This window comes from Canis lupus, chromosome 28 (assembly GCF_003254725.2).
Source record: "Canis lupus dingo isolate Sandy chromosome 28, ASM325472v2, whole genome shotgun sequence".
Taxonomy (NCBI): Eukaryota; Metazoa; Chordata; class Mammalia; order Carnivora; family Canidae; genus Canis; species Canis lupus.
In genome coordinates, this window is record NC_064270.1 from 41250372 (window position 1) to 41257038 (window position 6667).

At 64.7% G+C, this 6667-nt stretch overlaps 1 protein-coding gene across 1 annotated transcript in view; it reads right to left on the reverse strand.

Moving 5' to 3' along the window:
- The window catches only part of CALY (calcyon neuron specific vesicular protein), a 150280-nt gene extending 143864 nt beyond the window's left edge, over positions 1–6416 (reverse strand). Inside the window, exon 1 of the mRNA XM_049103185.1 lies at positions 6413–6416. The gene's annotated coding sequence lies outside the window, so the exon portion shown is untranslated. The remainder of the gene's footprint in view (positions 1–6412) is intronic.
- Between the last annotated feature and the right edge of the window lie 251 nt (positions 6417–6667).

Below are 6667 nucleotides of genomic sequence, written 5' to 3' on the forward strand. Positions count from 1 at the left end.
TGGGGCCCTGAGCCATGGGCTCGATGCGCGTGTCTCTAACGCAGGTGCGGCCCCTTCCGGCCGAGGCCCTGGAGCCCCGGCTGAGACGGACGACGCATCGCGCCCAAGGCGGTGAGGACAGGGAGCTGGCCGTGGGGACGTCAGTGGGACCACAGTGGGCAGCGAGCCCCCGCCCTGGTGGCTTTCACTGTCCTCATTTCAAAAGCAGATGTCATTAAAGTCCCTTTGGAGTCACTCCTTCGTGCATTAATTCAGCTCAGAGACATTCCTCAGAGCCCCGCAGCCCCGGGGCAGCTCCCGGCCTCCCTGCTCCCGGGCCGGGCTTTCCGCGCTCCGCACCCACCTGCTCCTGGACGCCCCCCCAAGCCGGTGGGGGATCACGGGGGAGCTAGCGGTGTATGGGCTCCCCCACCCCGGCCTCACCCCACCCTGACGGCACCCATCCCCAGTGCACCCCTCCCCGACCACACCTCCTCCCCGACCACAACCCTTCCCCGACCTCCCCCACCCCGACCACCCCCTCCCTGACCACCCTCTCCCCATCACCCCCACCCGACCACATCCCCTCCCGACCACACCCCCACCTTGATCACCCCCCCTACCCCGACCACCCCCTCCCCACCACCACACTGGACATCCCAGGGACTGGGGTGTGGGGAGGGTGTAGCCCAGGGGTGGGTCCCTGGGGTCCAGAGGAGACAAGTGAGTTTCGGGAGGTGGGGTGGGGATCTGAGCATGACAGGGGACCCGGGAGACCGTGGGGAGCAGAGCGGGCCGGTGGGGGGGTGCCCAGGGCCCAGGACTCGGAGGAGGCGCGGAGCTTTTCCCTCTGGCTGCCCGTCTGCACCCGCTGTGCCCAGACTGTGCCCCACGGCCGTGCGCCCCACCTGCTGGACCCCCCGGGCTGTCTGTGGGGTGCTGGTGGGGCGTCTCTGGCACCAGGCCGGGCTGTGGTTCACGGGGTGCCCGGGCTGCTGCCCCGCGGGCCCTCCTGGCCTCTCCCTCCAGACTCTTCGCGCCTCCCGCTCTGGAAACCTGGGCGGCCCCCAGGACACTGGTCGGCGGCAAATCTCCCAGAAAGAAACCCCTATTGACCTTATTCTGTTTATAAAATAATACACATTTATTATTGCAAGTTTAAAAACTCCTGGAACCAAGAAAGAGAATGGAAACACTCGTGTGCTCAGAAGTGAGCCCCTCAGCCTCCAGGTGTATGTCCGGGAGGACGTGTCGGTCTGGACGCCAAGGCGTGAGCGCCAAGCGCGGGGCCCGGGGTGCTTGGCCTGTGTCCCGCGTGTGTCCCACGGGGCGTGCACCTGCCTGTCGGCCTGGGTCCGCACGCGGGCCTGCCGGGGTGTTGGCTCCTGGCCGGTGGCATGTGTGGCTGCTTTTCCAAGAGCCCGCGCTCTCGGAGGACTGTGCGCTGCTTGCGGTCGCTGACCACGGCCCCGGAGGATTCTAGGCCGTCCCATCACCCTGCCACCTCGAGATCCAAGCTCAGGGTGTCAGTCGCTGGAAGGTGACGAGGCTGTGGCCCCGGAGCCCGCACCAGTCGGGTCGCTGCCCTTGGAAGAGACTCCAGAGAGCGCCCTACGCCTGCCTCCTGTGAGGACCCAGGTGGGCTCCCCCCTCCCCGGATCTGCCTCCAGGACTGCGGGCTGCGGGCCCCCCATCTGTGGTGTCCCACCCCGAACACATGGAGACAGCCCGGGGGCTGGGCAGGGCCCTCCTGCCTCTGCGGGGCCAAGCCGCCCGCACACCGTGCTGGACCAAACGTGTTTCCGGAGTGAGGACACCGCCAGGACCCAGCCCTGACGAGGCTGGAGGGGACAGCGTCCTTGCTCCTGCACCGCAGGGCGCACGGGACTCGTGAAGAGGCAGGGCGGTGCTGGGGTCACGGGCAGCCCCACCAGGGCCCCCCACCCCGGCTGTGCCCTTCTCCTTCCCTCGAGGTGGTATGAGGAGGGACGGAGCAGCCCCGGGGCCACCTGCCCCGGCCCACTCCTGCGGGGCGCCCGGGCTTTGTGTCCAAGAGGAAGCTTGGCCGGTGCAGGCCTGAGGGGTGCCAGGGCTCGCCCGTTGCTGCAGGGAGGCCTTCCCAGAGCTGCCCAGGGAGCAGAGGGGCCGTGGCCCTGACGACTTGGGCGACTCAGGGGCCGACTGTTGGGGGGGACAGGCCGGACCCTGGGCCACGAGCCCCTGGGGCCTGGGGACGAGCCTGTCACTTGCATAAACAGGGCGGGCGGCCTGGTCGGGCAGAGCGTCAGTGCGACCGCTGGCCGTGGGCAGGGGCCCCGCCGGCACCAGAGCTGTTTCCCACGCAGGCAAAGCGTCGGCCCACAGCCCACAGCTCGCTCCGGGGCCCCGGGGACCCAGACTCTGTGCTGCTGACCTGCCCGCCCACTGCCCCGAGCAGCAGCTCAGGACCCTTGGAGCCCCTTGGGGGTCGTGGGCTGCCGACCCCTTCCCTGTGGCCCCTGCTGACGTCCTTCCCCCGAGGCCGACGACTGCGGGCCCACAGCCACAGCTCCTGCGGGACGGGACCCACTCCCCACAGTGGCTGCCGTAGGGTCCGCACCCTGCTGGCTTAAAACCACAGACACCGGGCGCCATCCAGGGTTCGAGGCCCCACCCCTGAGCCCCGGCGCTGGTCGCCCTCCCTGTCTGAGCCTGTGGGAGGGTCCCCGTGGCGTCCCGTGTCTATGTTCATGGCGATCCAGACACGTTGCTCATGGACGCTCGGCTCCAGTGTCGTCTCCACCGGCCCCGGGCTTCCCCTGCATCCACGGCCGGGGTCTCTCATCAGGACCCCAGTCAGGGGGGTCAGAGCCCACCTCATTGTGGCAGGGCCTCGCCTCGGCTGCACGTCTGCGGTGACCCGTCTCCAAAGGCCACGTGCAAAGGCTCATGTGTTCAGACTTGAACATATGCTAGGGCACCTGGGGCTTGGTCACCGTCCCAGGGTCCTGGGGTCGCCCCCACGTCGGGCCCCTGCTCGGTGGGGGATCTGCTTCCCCCTCCCCCCCACTGCTCCCCTGCTCACAGGCGTTCTCATTCTCTCTGTCAAATAAATAAATAACATCTTAAAGAAAAAAAGACGTGAGCGCATCTTTTCAGGGCACACAGTTCAACCCACATGTGTGGATTAGGAACGGGTTAACTGGCTTCTTTCTTTTTTTTGTGTAATATTTGATTATTCATTCGTGACAGACACACACACACACACACACACACAGAGAGACACAGGCAGAGGGAGGAGCAGGCCCCATGCAGGAAGCCGGACGTGGGACTCGATCCCGGGACCCTGGGGTCACGCCCCGGGCTGAAGGTGGCGCTAAACCCCTGAGCCACCCAGGCTGCCCCTGTTAACTGGTTTCTGAGGAGTTCGGGGTACACCTGGAGCACAGGGGGGTCTTCATGCGTGGAGCTCAGGAGACCCGCTGGGCACTGGGCCGTGGGGCCGTGAGCGTGTCCCTGGATGGGCGAGTGGCTGGAGCCTGTTGTGGGACGGAGCAGGGCAGGATGTGTCAGTTCTTGGCCACAACGTTGGTGACAGAGAAGCACGGAGCGGGCGGGGTCGGGGGGACGCCCTGGAAGGCGGGGCAGGTACTACTGCGGGTCCCTGAACCGGCCCCGGCCCCGTCACCCCGACACGCTCGGAAGCGAGACCAGCAGGGAGGGCCCGGAGGAGCCCGAGGACCTCGTCAGGGCCGCCACCCGCTCTGCAGGGTCGAGGGCGGCACGGGCCCCAGGGATCTGTGACACTGGCATGAGGCGGAGCGGCCGGCCAGGTGCTGGGACGCCGTCAGAGGCAGGCGGCTGCCAGGATTTACGGCTCAGGGCAGAGGGAGGGTCGGGGGCGCACAGGGGGCGGGGGGGGCTGGTACCGGGGCAGGTGGGACCCGGGGATGGGGGCAGGCTGGGAGCACGGGGTGGACAGTGCCCCAAGGAAGGGGCTCCGGCCCTCCGGTTACGGGGGTGGGGACACTAGGACGTCACAGATCCAGCTGGTGGCCCGTCCCCAGAGCTCGGGGTCAGCAGGAGACTGTGACCGCAAAGGAAGAGCCGGTCAGCAGCGGCTTCGGGGCAGTTCCAGCGTCTGGTGCTGGATCCCCCGGGAGCCGTGACGCCCCCCTGGGGGGCAGGACGAGCATCCACGGGGACCTGGGCTGTGACTCTGCAGAGGCGGCGTGCCCCGTGTGTGCAGCACGGGCCTGTGAGGTGGGAAGAGCGTGGCCAGCACGCACGCCCAGCTGTCACCGGCCCGACAGGTGACAGCCGGGCACAACGTCCACAAGCCTGGTGTCCAGACAGGTGCAGGGGTCCCAGGCCGCCAGGAGGCCTTGACATCACCGTGACCTCCGGGAAGGGTGACGGGGCTCCCCGGGCGAGCTTGACCCACGGGCTCCTCGGGGACTGGATGGGGGGTCGCGCTGGGGGCGCTCAGGTCCGCAGAGCACACGGACTCGCTGTCGGTTTCAGGACTGTGGCTGGGGCGGCTCACGGGGCAGAGGACACAGCCGAGGAGGCCACGGTGACAGCGGGACGTGGGAGGAGCGGGTGGACGTGCCGCCGCCAGCCTGTGGCCCAGCAGGTGTGCAAGGTGTGGGCTATGGGGTGGCTGTGGGACCCCGGGAACAGCAGCACCCGGGGGACGTGTCCTGGGAGGAAGCCGGTGGCCTCCAGCCAGAGGTTGCTCAAAGACGATGACGATGGGTCCAAAGGAGACAGAGCCAGCTGGATGCGCTCCCGCCGGTGACATCTCGACCCATTCGAGAGCCAAATAGTGAACAGTCACGCGATTTTGCCTCGTGTGACCTTTGCGCCTCCCTTTCTCCGTCACCTTCAGGAAAAGGTGACGACGTGTTGGCTCGGAGCGCGGGCTGTGGGGGGTGAGCCTCCCTGGTCCCCGCCGCCCCCGGGCGCTCTGGAAGGAGGCTCCAGCCAAAGGGGGCCCCGCGGTGACCTCGGACGCCCCGCGGCCTCCGTGTCCCCGGGGCCGGGTCTGGGGTCCCACCAGCCTTACAGAGCCTCCGCTTCTCCTCGAGCAGCCGCTTGTCCGGGAAGCGGAGCCCCAGAGTGGCGGTGTGCAGGTCGCCCGTCAGGTGTTCTGGGCGCACGCTGAGTTTCGTCAGCTGGTTTTTCTGCATCTCAAGGATCATCGTAGGCTTCGGTAGCCGGTTGGACGGGAACTGTATTGGTTGAACCAGCCTTCCGCCCTCTGGCTGAGCCTCCGCTGCTGTTCATCGTTTGTGCGTTATCAGCCTGACCTTGTAATGTTTTGTGGAGGGTTTTGATCTGTTTTCTCCTCTTATAATATCTTTGCCGCGGGTCTCGGAACTCAGGGCCCTGGTGGACTTGTCGGGTAAGTCAGGATTGCTTTAGTCTTTCCCCTCCCTGGAAGATGTTTTGTAAAATCAGAATTCTTCCTTCCTTAAAAAAAAAAAGAAAGAATTCTTCCTTCCTTAAAAAAAAAAAGAATTCTTCCTTCCTTAAAAAATAAAAGAATTCTTCCTTCCCTAAGTCTTTGTTAGAGAACCACACACAAGACTTTCATCTCCTTCTGAATCGCCTGAGGCGTGACACACTCTGTGGCTCTTGCCCACAGATGCTTCCACGCACAGTGTTTTGCATTTTAGAGCTGTCGTCAGGGTGCAGGGGTCCCGGCGTTTCCCTGCATCTGTATCTTCGGGGTAAATCCCCAGCAGGGCAATTGCTGGGTCGTAGGGCAGATGGAACTAGGGGGGGTGGAAGGGGAGGAGGGCGGGGGGTGGGGGTGACTGGGTGGCGGGCACTGAGGGGGCACTTGACGGGATGAGCACTGGGTGTTATTCTGTGTGTTGGCAAATTGAACACCAATAAAAAATAAATTTATTATAAAAAAGAAAAAAAAGTAGAGCTGTCATTGCATGGCCTTCTGGCTCACACACCTTCCCTCCCTCCCTCCCTCCCTCCCTCCCTCCCTCCCTCCCTCCCTCCCTCTTCTCTCCCTCCCTCCTTCCTTCCTTCCTTCCTTGTAGGGGGAGGAGGGCAAAGGGGAAACCTCAGGGAGACCGGGCTCTGCGCTCAGAGCGGTGCAAGGCTCCATCCCACGACCCTGGGATCACGACCTGAGCCGATGCCGAGCCGGCCGCTCCCCCACCTGCGCCCCCCGGGCGCCCCGGCTCGCACAATTCCTGGTGACAAGCCAATATTTTATCTCTGTTCCCTCATATGTGAGTCTTCGTCTCCTTCAGCTCCTCTTGAGAGTCTCTGTTCCGGGTCAGACTGGGTGACGGTGGTCACGACGCAGAGTCAGCGCGTGTTTGTGCTGCTCGGGGCGACCCTTGAGATCCCTGGACCTAAGAAATCTTTTGTGACCCATTTCCATTGTTGTTTCCACCCCCTTTTGGGTGGTCCGCTTCCGGCTGACAGGCGGCTCGGTATCCCTCGTGGGTCAGCGGAGACGCTGGTTTCCCAGGTTTCTGCTTGGCCTCCGTCGCGAGGAGCGGCTGCTGCTGCGTCTGCAGAGCCACCAGCTCTGTGCCTCGAGAGCCTCCACTTGACGCACAGCACTTTCCATGTCGACACGTCCGATTTGGCTTTTAATTAAGCCTCTGCATTTTTGTCTTCACTTACACTCACTTTTTTAGCACGGACCACGGGCTGCTTGGATGCAGTTACGGAT